Consider the following 14,277-nt stretch of genomic DNA (forward strand, 5'->3'; position numbering starts at 1 on the left):
TATGAACGGTCGTCATCAATCTTAAGTCGCTTGCCACCTCTAGTAGCCCTCTGTCCTGACCCTCCCGCCTCTGTAACCCTGGGTGCTATCACGGTTACTATTAGAACTCTGCTTGTTCTTCTCTTTTCCAAATTTGTCCCCGCCTTGAAAGTGCACCTGTTTTTAAGCCCAGACAGGAACAAACAGGCCTCTGTGCTGAGGCTCGCTCTTCTGAACCTTGTGTACAGAGCATCTGCTCAGCTGTAGATCAGGACCTGACAGCCCTTCCTTCAGTTGTGCATTCGGACCCTCCAGCACTAGTACTGCAGGTGTCTTCAGAGGTGGAGTGCTTTTGTTTTACGCGGGCAAATATTTAGTCAAACAGGATTTATGTGTTTGATGTACTTGATGACAGATATGTATTTTATCAATAACAGATGAGTCAATGGGTTGTTGAGTAATATATTAAATACTGTGTTGTCCAAGTTGACAAGCACAATTTACCACTTTTTATTGGTTAGATATACAAACCCCAGTGACAGACATAAAGGGTGACTTATAATAAAGATGTATGTATTAAATATAGATAAATGAGGTTTTAAAGGACAGGAGCGATATTTTCATGAGAGTTTTTCTAAATGTATAGCATGATGAAAGCGTGCTGTGTTCGAGACTATGAATGAGCATTTTTCCTACCTCCTATTTAAAAATAATGTCTGGAACGGCACTTATCGACCTCTGAATGTGGGGCAGATCAATCGACCCTGACCTTAAAGAGACGCGTCATTTGACGTCACGCCCAAGATGCTTCCAGTGACATAAGCAAAGAGCTACATTTAGTGAAAACCTTAAAAACAACTTTAAAATATTGTCACAGCACAAAATGTTATTAAATGTTGTGCATTATTACTAAATAAAAAAACAATAAAGAGTGTTTGATACTCTTTAACATTGTGTGACATATAAATGAAACGCATTGAAGTAGGAAGTGGTAAATTTACTTATCACTTGACTTTGTCATGAAGCTGTTAGACGGTTTGTACAACTGTTTTGGAAGTCACATCTTTTGAACAACTGTCGCATAAAGACCATCGAGTTTAGTCGTGTCTCACACCATTTTTTGAGCACCAGATAAGCTTGCATTTGTAAGATTCTGTGTTAAGAACAGTTCTTTTAAAATGAGCCCCAACCCCTGAGACCGCACCTTTGTAATTCTTTCAATAAAATCAGGTGAGCCTGACACTGTACTCATTGATTTTGGTAAATATATAATTTTGGATGTCCCTAATCAATACCAATGATCAGTATATCTCTGTTGACTTAGTAGACCTCCACCGGCTCTATTGAAAGAAGACCTGGTAGTGGAGACCTCAGTAGGCTTTTGTTGCCCTTGAAATGGCCCTTGAAAGAATGCTTTGTACGGAGGCCTGAAAGAGCCAACTGTTTCTAGGCACATGCAACCAAGAAGGGGGGTGAAGGGGGTTCGGCAGCGCTGTAAACTGTTCATGTATTAATTCAAGGTATCTGGTTGCCCGGTATCTTGTTTTACAAAAAGCCTTCAAATGACAGATTGGTTATCAGCACCAGCTGTCCCGGGCACAGTGGCCCCGCTCTCCGGGAGGCCAGCGGACTTGTAGACACAGGCCGAGAGCAGATGGACGGAGTCCAGGATCAATCCAGTGAATCAATAGCCGGCGTCTGATTTGGAGGGGGGGTTGGGTTGGCAAGGTGAGTCACGTTGAGTGATACAGAAATGAGAGGATATGAGGACTGATGTCACTACCTGTTTGTTTCAATAGGGGGCATGAGATGTTTACAGTGGCAGTCGTACCTAAACATATAGTTTTGTAAACATGTATCACATTTTAAACATCTGTGCGATGTCTAATTGATGTCTGCATTTACATCTGCAAAACAATTATTTTTATTGTTTGGCCATCTGCAATATGTCTTTGAGATGTCTCCTGTCAGATGCCATAGACATCTAGATGTCTGTAAGATGTTTATAATTAAAAAAAAAATGACATAAGAATGTTACCATTTAATATCTCCAGATCTTTAGCAGACGTCTTACAGATGTACCTGTGCTATCGGGATTGTTTATTTATATATTATTTATTTATTACATTTTAAATGCAGTCTTGTTGTTGCTCTGGATAAAAGTGTGTGCTAAATGAATAAAGGTAGATGGCCTTCATCTCCTCAAGTCATCCACAGGCTAGAAGGAAGTTTTCATATTTGATTTAGTTTTAAACAAAAAAATCCAAAGGGAAATTTATTCTTGCACTTTCAAAGCATCACTCACTTATGTTTCATTCAATAAGTATCAGCTTTGTCTCAAAAATGTTGCTCTCGTGTTTGGTCTTGTAAGATTTAATGAGAAATTCGACACGCAAAGAAATCTCCGAATTTTGATTGTGGACTCCATTTAATCTCATTGCCGTGTGGGAGAAACAATGGAGATATTCATTTGCCATTTTATTTCCTGTGGGTCGAGTCTTTAGTAGGTCAGACGGTTTCTGGCATAATGCAATAACGGCGAGAGTTCTCGCGCATTCTAGGCCGAGTTCTCATTTAACATCCAGAGGTAATTGAAAAAAGCCCCCAGCATTCTCTTCTCTCTTTATTTCTTTTTGCGAACCGATGCGGAACCCCATCCATCTTAAATAATCTGAAAAAGGCCTAATTTAGATCACAGACAGAGTGGCCGTTATACAGCAGTGGGGGATAATTTGGACTATAGTCCATCCGTCTTGCTGCATTGAGACGTGGTCTCCATTCAACGATACGCTTGTGAAACCAGGAACAGACAACCTATCGCTGGTTTCACCCTTGTTTGTTATCCCATCCCCCATTGCAGTTGCATCTGTTTTGTGTTAGCCTGCTAGCCATGTTAGCTTAGACGGCACAGACTCATCTGACGTAAGCCTGACGCACACAGTAAAACACGCGTCGCTACGCACTTGTTTCACAAAACTGCTGCAATGAAACAGGATGTGCTCAGGCGCATACGAGTGTGCAAACACGCTGTGATTCATCTTTTGATAAAAGCCCGTAACCCTTTCGGGTACTGTCATCCACCCTTTGAAAGCTTTGAATTAGGTTTCAAAGTTTGCAACATGGTTAAGCAATGCAATTTGCAAAGCAGAAGTCAATGGCAGTACACTAATGCGCAGGGTTTCCTATGGGGGTAATGAGTACCCAGAATTCCCTGCTGAGAGAGGAAGCAGTGTGTAAATAGAGGGATTCCCACCTCGGCAGCGCAGCCGTTGTCATTGAGATAAGAATGGAAATTTCACAATGGCTGCTGTCAGGGGATTCCGGCCTCCTGTTAGCTCCCAGACGCTGCCTGACTGTTCAAATGTCTTTTGGGTTTGCCTGCCTGCCTGCTGGGAGATTCTGCTATTTAAAACTGGTGCGTGCGTGAGAGGAAGGGAGTCACGACGCACAGGAAATTCTCGTGTTTGTTTTCATAGTCGGTCCTAAAAATATGCACTAAGTGGAAATTTGGTCTTAAATCCAAGGAAAATACAGTTAAATCATTAAAGGAATGAGGGAAGTGTGTAGTTTTAGTATTCAAATATGTCAGTTTGATATGCACAGAGATATTAGAAGGTCATTCCCATCAGAAAAATCACAATGATTAAAAAAAGTCCTCAAAGACATAAATGGGGTTAAAAGAAAAGCAAACTTTTGTTCCTGTGTCTCGATATTTATCTTGAAGACCCGAAAATCACAAATGTCTTAAGTGTCAGATCTCGAAAATGTCATGAACTTGTCAAGATTTGTCGACACGGTAATCAGAAGTCAATATTATTGAAGATCTCGTGAACTCAATTAACCTTTCTCAACAAATCTACCCAAATTCCTATTTTATCTTACTCTTATTTGTTTCTATTGTAATACTTTAAGTAATTTTAGGAGAAACTGAGACTATTGATACATGAGAGGAAACAGCTCAGAACTCAGCTATGAATGAGCAACATCTGAAGAATAACATTTTCCTCTGGATTTGTAAGTAATCTTTCTTTGTGGTGCTATTCAAACACACAGATTCAACAAAACGGTGTGTGTTTTGGGCCGGGCTGTCTGTTTGTCGACCAATGGAAGACAGCGAGGGTTTTGAAAGCAATACTTATTTGTGCAATTCCATTCAATCGCTAGTACGAAATTACATGCCTTATAAAAACCAGCATTGAATTAAATCCCAAAGCGTTTCAAAGCTCTATTTTTACCCTGTGGCAAATTAATCTTTGCAGCTTATTAGAACTGCAGCCTATTGTGATTTAAAGGCCTTTTGAAACAAGTCAAAAGAGTCAGCTGGTGCTGCTACGACGCCTTAAAGATCCAAATCTAAATCCTTTGTGAATTGATTTAGCTCTTTTGAATATTTAATGTTAACGTAATGGCTCAGTGTAACAAACCGGACCCAAATCTTAATTTACCCCGTCAAGCAGTCATCGACTGAATTTTGGGATTTATCGAAACATTTGCCGTACCTGGAGGCGAGGATAAACGGCGACGAGGTGCGCAGAGCCGACAAAATGTGGCGAGAGATTTTCTTTCACCCTTTTTACATTTCAAAGCATCTAACTATCTCATTTGAATTATTTACTCGGGCCCGTGATGGAGAGCCCAGCAGAAGGGTATTGATTGGACTGATTTAGGACCTGCTGCTCGGCTTAATGCAATTCTCTTCTGCGCTAGTAGGAGTGTGGGAGGTCTGGCCATCCAGGACTCAGTCATAAAAAGCATCAATCAATCAGTATGTAATAAGGTATGGGTGTGAAAACCTGCTCTAGTTATTCAGCTAAACGCGGCTAGCTAAATGGCTGTTCAGACGTTTTGCCTTTTGATAAATATGCTTTCCGAACACAGCAAATTGAGCATGTACTGTAAGAAAACCACATTTTGGTATGCACCAGCGTTATTGGCAAATTCTTTAACCGAAAAGGTCACTTTTCAGTTTTTAATGGAGGTATATTTACACTGCGCAATGCATTGTGGGATTGCCTTTGCACTTGAAATATAGCTAGCTTCCTTTTTTTATAAAGACACTTTGGAAAACAATTCTATAGTTATTTAATCAGACTTCACACTGAGGGGACGGCAGTGATGATTAAGAGAATAGCCAAGTGCGGGTCAAGGGATCATCTGTCCCTCTCCGTTCTCAGGCCAATGTGCACGGATCAATATATAATATCTTACAAATTGAATTCGACCTGGATCGACCCAAAGAGGCGGGAACCTTGCACTGCGATTTGTGGATGGCTTCACCGCAAATCCTGATGATCAGCATGGATCGACTGTGTGTCTGTGTGTGTGTGCGCTTTTTGGATGTCTTATAGGTTTGAAGGCATATAAAATGCTTTAAGAGCTTTAAAATGATAGTTCAAACAAATATGGAAAGCCTGTCATCATTTACTCAACCTCTTTTGGAGGCTGTTGGTGATTAAAAAAGGGTATCACCCATTCACTTGCATTGGTTTTGTGTCTGTACAATATAAGTGAATGGGTACTGCCATTGTTTGGCTATAAACATTCTTCAAAATATCTTCTTTTATGTTCTGCAGAAGATAGAATACAGGTTTGAAATGACTAGAGAGTGAGTAAATAATAATAATTTTTGGATTGTCTACTACGTTAAACTGGAAACTGTATATCTGCATGCATGTTTTAAAACACGTTTATATTAAATAAAACCGATTTAGAGTTGGAAAGAGAAAGAACTACAGCATTAAACCTTATTCATAAATACACTTTACGTTTGCTATATGAGTGAGCTCAGGAGGTTAAATATAAACCGTGCGTCTCTGTTGGTAAGTTCCTGTTTCTTACTTCCTTTTACACAACCATAAACATGCCGGTTTTACGCCGGTTCCTGTATAAGACGATATTTTAGACAGAAAACGGGAGAAAAGAATTATACATGTAAATCGTGTACATTCCTGTCCGTGTTGTGGGTTTTTCTACATGTATTTCGATGCAAATGCACTTCTTCAGTCAGGTTTCAGTCCCAATCACTACTTAAAAGCGACGTTACGAAACTCAAAGAGGGTAAGCCGCTTGCAACAAGGTCACCTGAATAATCCTCGTCTATACATATGTGCACGATACATGTATGCCTTGACAATCTTGTGTGCGTGTCTGTGTGTGTAAATGTGAAACTGGCCCGGTTCCAAAGTGCCTGATGAGCTCTCGGGGTGAAATGACGGGGCCTCTTGTTTCTCTGAAGCCGAGTCGTGTTATGTTTACCAGAAACGATTTCATGAAGCCTTCCTACAAACATGCGTCCAAACATGATTTGCAAAAGAGATCATCACGAACGCAGTTATCAGTGTGATCTACAGCATGGCCAACCGTTTGCTTTCAAAGAAACAGCATCGAGTCATTTTCGTAAATCTTTGGGTGCGATAACTGTACGCTCTGCAACTGAATAAATGAGATGAGATTCAATTTTATTGTCATTACACATGTACAAGTACTATGCAACGAAATGTATTGTATTGCACGTGGGTTGTTTTTGCATATGCTCTCGAAGGTTAAAGGCACATTCATTTGAGTCTATCCAATTGACGGCCTGCGATCGATTGTACAGAGAGGCTCTTGGCTGTGAAACGCACCTACTCCCATGAGTCTTGGAACATGGTGTCTGCCACCCCATCGGTCACACCGATCGGCCATGTCTGAAAGACCCCACCGCAATCTGCGCCATGCAGGCCGCTTAACAAAATCCTTATTGATTGAACCTCCCCCTTTCCAAAGACCCCTGTAGACAGCACTTCGGGGTTCCTGAATGATCCCTCCATGAACAATTAAATCCAACTGAGAAGTGTTTATTTTGAAGTGCGATGGGTGGTTTTGTGATGCTAGTGGCCTTGAAAACAACCTTGAAGTAGCCAAACATGATTAAAAAATCAGTCGCAATAACCACAGGACATACTAACGCTGCGTCAAAAATCGCATACTTTGACTGTACGTACTGAATTTCTATAAGCACCTCCCTATCGGCCGTTAAAACAGTACGTTCTACATAGTATGAGTGGGAGTAGTATTAATACATTTCGGAAATACTGCGTCCGCCATCTTTTATGGTCATGTGACCCGTATGCTCTTTGACCTATGACGTTTTAACAACAACGTACACGTGAGCGTTTATATAATAGTAATAGACCATCCGGGTATTTCTCGCCTACTGTATACTGAGGTTTCGAACATACTACTCATGAATCATGATGGAAGTAGGCGATTTCGGACGCACCATCTGTGTTTGATTTCCGTAGCCTAAGCCATTGAGAAAGCTGATTGGCTCTTATTAAGCGTCATGTTTTGATGTCGTGTGTAGCGCATCCCATTTTAGGTTTCGCTCAGATATCTTGAAAAGGTGGAGGCACTCCGTACTCATCTTTGAAAATCCCCTAAGGCAGTAGTTCTCAAATGGGGGTACGCGTACCCCCAGGGGTACTGCAGGGGGTGCGTGAGAGAAACTGACATTAAGGAATAAATAATGAAAACCAATAAATTATGATAAAAGTATTTTCTTATGAAATTAGGACTACACAAATTTAGATATAATAACTGTTTGACTCTTTTTTCACTGTATTTTAAAGTAAATTTTTGTTGTTCTGATCAAGGGGTACTTGGCTTGAAAAAATCATAAAAAGGGGTACTTAAGGCAAAAAAGTTTGAGAACCACTGCCCCAAGGGAACAGATACCTGTATTGCACAAGATACACACCCCTTGTTCTTTGGTGGGTGACATTTCGCAAAGGTATTTTGACAGCTGATTTTGCCAAGAATCTATTCACTACCTCATTTGTTTCATTATGGTTTCATAATAAGATAAATACAGAGGTGGGGATGTGTATTCACTCTGTTAAATTAACAACACGTGTATCCTGCATATGGAGTTTGTTGAAAACATGTTTCTTGTTTGAATTAGGTTATTAAATATGTTAACCAGCCCAAAATGAACTGAATATGCAAACTGTATGTCTACGTATACAAGACGCTTTGAATTGCTTTGAAATGCCAAAAAAATGTGACAGATTTGGTGCCAAGTATTTGATCTGTTCACCCACTTAGAGCTGGCTACTGGTTACGTTTTTTACACGTGAACTCAGAAATGTTTTTGTGTGTCACCCAACCCCCAAGTTTTACACGAACACACAAATGCAGCACCTGTCCTTACACTCTCATCAGAGCGTTTCGGCGTGCTAAAGTGGGTGGGTGTTAAGACAGGGCCGCACGGGAAGCAAAGCTGTCTGTCTGTGCGATTATCACGCAGAAGAGAGGTAAACGGGTGGGGGTTGATAACAAGAAAGGGGGTTGCGAGGCTAACACATAAACATCAGCCGAAATCCAGACATACACATTTGCGTTAGAGGCCTTGCGTTAGAGGCCTTGCAGTGTGGCTCTGTTTTAAATTGCATTTCTCTTTCTCTCGGCTCGCCTGTCACTCTGTCGAACACACGAACACGCATTACAGATCGCTGCTCAGAATACCCAGAAGAGTTGCCCACATACTATTTCTTTCATTGCAGCTTAAAAGGAAACCACTGACTCAATTCATTCACTCATTTCGGGCTCGTCTGCAAGAGCGAGAAAATCCGGAGGAGTTAAAACTGAGATCATATTCTATAGCTGTTCGTGCTAAAAAAGCTCATCGCTCTGCATGTTTCAAAGTTCTAACGTTTCTTTGCCATAAAGATTTGATTGCAAAACACACCGTTTCTTCTCTGTCATTTTGTCATGCAACCGCATTAGACACAAGTAAACAGTGAACAACAAAGGTGTCATTTAAATCGTTCTTCACAAAACGACTTTAAAACACTTTAGTGTTGAAGTGTACATTCGGCTTCAGATGGTTATTGAGAAAAGAAAAGGTGGCAAAGGTTAGTGGAAGGTCATCGGAGGAATGTCACCAAGCGGTTCTTAAGAACAATGCTTCAATTCATTGATCTAGACTACAATTATCTTTCAGGCTCTGTATAGCACCAACGCTGTGAAATTAACAAGTAAAAACATGCAATTACAGGTGAAGATGCAACGCACAGTTGGTCCAGTAATTGTGTAGTGATGGGCAGCTTACAAATATAAAGAAAATACTTTTTTAGGAAAAATGAAAATCTTAAAGAAGAGATTCGCATTTTTCCATTCAGCTCAGAGTTCACTCAATGCAACTTAGAGACCATTTAACATTTTATAATAGGTTATTAGCAGTGTTGGGTGTAACTAGTTACTAAGTAATTAGTTACTGTAATTTAATTACTTTTCCCTTGAAAAAGTAAAGGGATTACTCATATGTTTTCTGTAATTTAATTGCAGTTACTTTGTGCAATATATGCGTGTGCAATAGTGTAATTGACATCAAAATTCAAAGTCTTACTTTAAAATCTGTGCTTTGATGTATAATTCTCACATTTGTAATACTTTGGTCAGTTAATAATATTATTTATTTGAATGAATTAAATAACTTGTTTTATGTCCATCCTTGAATCACTTAACTAAGGTTGATGTAGGATATAGAAAGTAATTAGTAATGAGTAACTAAATACTTTTTGGACAGAGTAATTTAAACAGTAATCTAATTACACTATTGAATATGTAACGAGTAACTAGTAATTAATTACTTTTTCAGAGCAACTTACCCAACACTGGTTATAAGCATTAAAGCAACACAATTGAATAAACACACACTGTCAAACATGCACCCAAGTTTATTTCTATCACAGGATCTGGAAATATTGCGATAAATAAAACAACATGCAAGGTACAATTGCAAGCAAATTCAAGTTACACAAACTGGAATGTTATTGCAATGACTGCTCATTCAGTTCATAAATCAAAAGCCATCCAGCAGCCTCAAATTTGCGATTTATAAAAACCCGAAATAATGCTGATATTTAAATAAACGCCCAACTAAAGATTATTTGAGGAGGCGGTGCTTTTTCCGAACATGATGGCTACCGCGTAACCTTTGTAAGCACATCCGGGTTCACGTGTCCTTTGTTTATTTTATGTCTTCTGCAGCTGTTCTCACTCGCTCTCTCCGTGCGCGAAATGACGTCAATAGGCAGCGATTCGCGCGAACTCCGCCAGGGCTTCTTCTGTCACTGCGTTGCCATAGCAGCCGTTCCCACTTCCTGCCAGAGTGAGGTTTCCTGTGTTCATTCATTTCTTCAGTCTGACTCGTTTTTTCTTTTTTCTCAGTCTCAGCTGGATTTACAGCGTTCTGTTTACAGTACCATAAAAGGATGAGAGATGCAAATATGTAAAGATCAATTTACTTGAGAAGCTAAAAGATTCAGGATATTAATTGTGAATTCTTGTCATCCAGTAATGAGGCAATACACATAATGTTAATTTATAAATTAATATATTTTTATTAATAATTTTGAAAAGATTTTTGTCTTGTGGCCTTTGTCCTGTAAACGTAAGTGACTTTGTGCCTAAAGGAGAAAAAGTATCTTAGTATGCGAGTAAGTGTAGTTTACTTGCCCTCGTGGTAGATGTTATTTTTTGTTTTGAGCAAGTCACTTATTTTGTTGACTTTTCATTTAAAAAAACAAGACATTCACTTACTTCAAGAATCTGTAGATATTTGTGCAATAAAACGAGTGAAAGTGATGAGAAATTCATTTTTGGAGTGTATTTACAGGAACAGACTAATTGATATCCAAAAAAAGTGTGTTGCTAGGTTTGGTTTGGGTTATTACCCCAAATTTGAAGATCCCTCCACCATGTCTACAATATTTTGGTCTTAGTTACAGTGTGCGTTTATCGTAGGTGAAAATCATATATATGTTCCTACAAACATCGTTGATTTGACATTTCTCTTCATAATCATCATGTGCGTCAGCCCACCGTTATTAGACCTGACACATCTGAAACATTTGAACACTCCCATCGAACACAGTGTAGGGGACGGCACCTTTAACATAGTACCGGTCATCCCCTGATATCTTTTATGTTAATGAAGCTACCGCCTCGTGTTAACCAGAAAGGCGATACACTTTAAACCCTCTGCAAGGGGTTTCTCTAATCAACACATGCATGTGTCGCATTGGTAGCGTAGCTTTCCCAGGGATCCAGCTGCACAGATAAAGGGTTTGCGCCGTTATACCCTGCCTGTGTTTCTTCTCGCTGCAGAGTTGACACTTCTGTTTCGGGTACGCGTGGGTTGGCTGTATTTTCCACTCAGTCAAACCTCAGGGAGCTTTTCTGTGAGGCACGAGACAGCAACCACAGCATGTGTTAGTTTACACGGCTGTATAAGGTCTCCTGGATTTTGTTTGCTAGTCTTTTTGCAGGGCTGCTGCTACATGTCGGTGTCGGGCGAAGTACCCCGGCTCGGCACCAAACTTTAAATGCCAAGTGCCTCAGCACCTGTGTTATTTATCAAGCAAGTCAGCTGGTATTCACAAAGTAACGGTATCCTTTAAGTTATGTGCCTTGCTGATCTTTTAAGATGTTTTCTCAGAGCTGACATATAACCCTAGAAAGTTTATCCAGAATCAGGGGCCATTTCTCCGAGCCACAGGAGATGCGTTCCGGTTGCCGTCCCACCTGTTTGGAACCGAAAGGATGCGGTGGCCTTTTACGGGAGAGTGCTGCCATAAATCATGCCATTTGCAAGGCAGGCCTTTGGAACCCCAGGGCGGCTATGCATAACACAATTAGCTTCGACAGCCCATAATTAGCCCACAGATCATTCAGAGAGGTTCTGCGTGTAGTCAGCAATGCGACGAGGAACATGTCGGGTCATGATCGGTAAATGAGAGGCTGCCGTTATTAATTTCTCGGCTAACGCTGCAGCGAGGTGGTTTTGGCCTGCGGAAGCATGTGTCATCGTGCTAAAGGTCACTTGTATGCGATGCTCTTGAGGGGGCTTGAAGCATTGTACTAGAAAGACGAGGACAAACCACACTCAGCACGTCCTACATAGGTGTGACACAATACGAAATCCAGCACTTATTACACGAACTACATAGCGTTCGGTTAATGTCATGGGAACTGGGGAAATGGGGACAACACACCTGCACGCATGCTGCCATCTGAAATCTCTATTAAAAGTCAAGAAAATGGCAGAGTACAGAAAAACCCTACTGTCAATTTACCACGGGGGTGGAGGCGGGGTGAAAGGTTAACTCTGATGTTGTGACTGGACAGCTGGAAAAGCATGAGAACCTTGCCGTAGTCCACGAGCGGTCGAGAAGGACAATAAGGAACAACTATGATGGTATTGAGGAGCTATTCAGACCCGGCAGCTGCATAAATAAGATGAAATTTTAAACAGAGCTGTTCTCTTTTAGCTACAAGAGAAACTAACAGATGTGGACGGAGGGGAGCGGTTTAAGAAGTTGCATGATGGCTATTACGTTATGCACTCGCATAGCAGAGCTTCTGTAAATCGACTCCCATGATGCACTGCAGTGTAGTACAGTTTTGTAAACATTTTTTTTGTACAGGTAACAATGCAACAATGTACTTACAAAACGATTGACGTCCTTATGTATATTACTTTCTTTGTTCTGATGGACATAGAGATTTCAAAGGAAAAACTATGTATCAGAATTTATTCATCCACATGTTGTTTAAAATGTGCATTTGATTCTTTCTACCGTGAAACATGAAAGAAGATATTGTGTGAAATGTCTCAGTGGTTTAGTACCCATACCATGGAAGTCAATGGTCAGTGTTGTTTGGGTACCAATATTAGTCCAAATATCTTCTTATGGGTTTTGGAGAAGAAAGAAACTCATTCAGGTTTGAAATGACACAAGGGTGAATACATGTTTTTTTAGCTGGGTTGTCCCTTAGGAGAATTGTTAAATGTGCCATTGGTCGCAGCTAAAATGTATTTTCCACACACCGTGCATGTTTGTATCTCCTCCTGTAGCTCCACCTCTCTAAAACACGCTGATATTTTACAAAGCTCATCGCTGTGAAAAGCGAGGTGTGCTATGATTGGCCAGTTCACTAGTGCGTAGTGATTGGTCGAATACTGCACGGAAATGTTAGGCCTCTTACCATATTTGGAACATCAGGTTCCAAAGCAATTGTACTGACAGGTACACCCACCCTACTTGCGTTTGGATTTGGGCGGTCTAGGTGAAATCGTGTTACGAACTGACGTAGATTTGTGGGGGTGTGGTTACACGAGGCGTTTCAGGCAGGTCTTGGTGAGCATTCACTTCTAGATAAAATACATTTTTTGTTCTGACACTTAAATTTTTGCATTTTACGTGTCTAATTCAACTTATAACACACCAAGGACAAAGAAAAACACGTATTTCTGGCGAATCACTCCCTTAATATCTGCAGTACAACCTAAGTTTAACCCTTACACTGTGTTTACACAGGACGCGCCAAATCCGTTCTGGTCAAAATTATAATGGATTCTAATGCGTTCCTTATATCTTTTGTCACGTTGCATCGTGCCGGTCGTGTCCGGTGTAGACACGGTGTTAATCTCACACTTACCATGTATGAGCAATACATTTAAAGCTCTTCGTTTTTCTATGCATGATTCATAACACACCTGATTCCATACCTACACAAAATGACATATTCATGTCATCCAACCTGTGCACGGACTCACTATATGCATAAATGTCACTTTTGTCACATGATCCGTCTCAGCTGTGCCCAGAAGAACCAGATAACCGTCTTCATAAGTCAACCTCAAGATCTGCCGTTTGTGGTGTAGGGCCGTGGCCGCAGGTCTGTCTCAGTTCTCCATGCCTCAGTTTCGTTTTAAGTGCACGTCGCTGCGTTAACTGTAGCTCGCTTCTCACCAGCTGGGTGTGGAGGCAGATGCAAAATAAAGACAATGCAGAAATGGCTTGTTTGCTTCTGGGAAACTCATCTGAATGAAGAGTTTTAGCATTACTGGAAACTGAAAAGGTTAGCCTTCCAACTCTGCTTGGGCAGCAGTTTTTAGCAGCAGGATGTACGCTGTTCTTTCACTTACACGCACTTGGTTTATAGATTTAACAATGTTTTTGTATTTTGACTGGAAACAATTCTATTATATACACAAAGAAGATATTTTGAGAAATGTCTCAGTGGTCTTGTCTCCATACAATGGAAGTCAATGGGGTTTAATGTTGTTTGGTGACCAACATTCTTCAAAATATCTTCTTTCGTGTTCTGCAAAAGAAATTGTATTGTATTTGGCATTGCAAATAATAGAAACCCGCAGAGGGAAGTCGCCAACATATTTCAGCGATGACCAACACCTTACTGGCAGTTACTTAAGATAGATTAGCTGGAATTAGTATGCATGCTCGCCAT

This window comes from Triplophysa dalaica, chromosome 10 (genome assembly GCF_015846415.1).
Source record: "Triplophysa dalaica isolate WHDGS20190420 chromosome 10, ASM1584641v1, whole genome shotgun sequence".
Taxonomy (NCBI): Eukaryota; Metazoa; Chordata; class Actinopteri; order Cypriniformes; family Nemacheilidae; genus Triplophysa; species Triplophysa dalaica.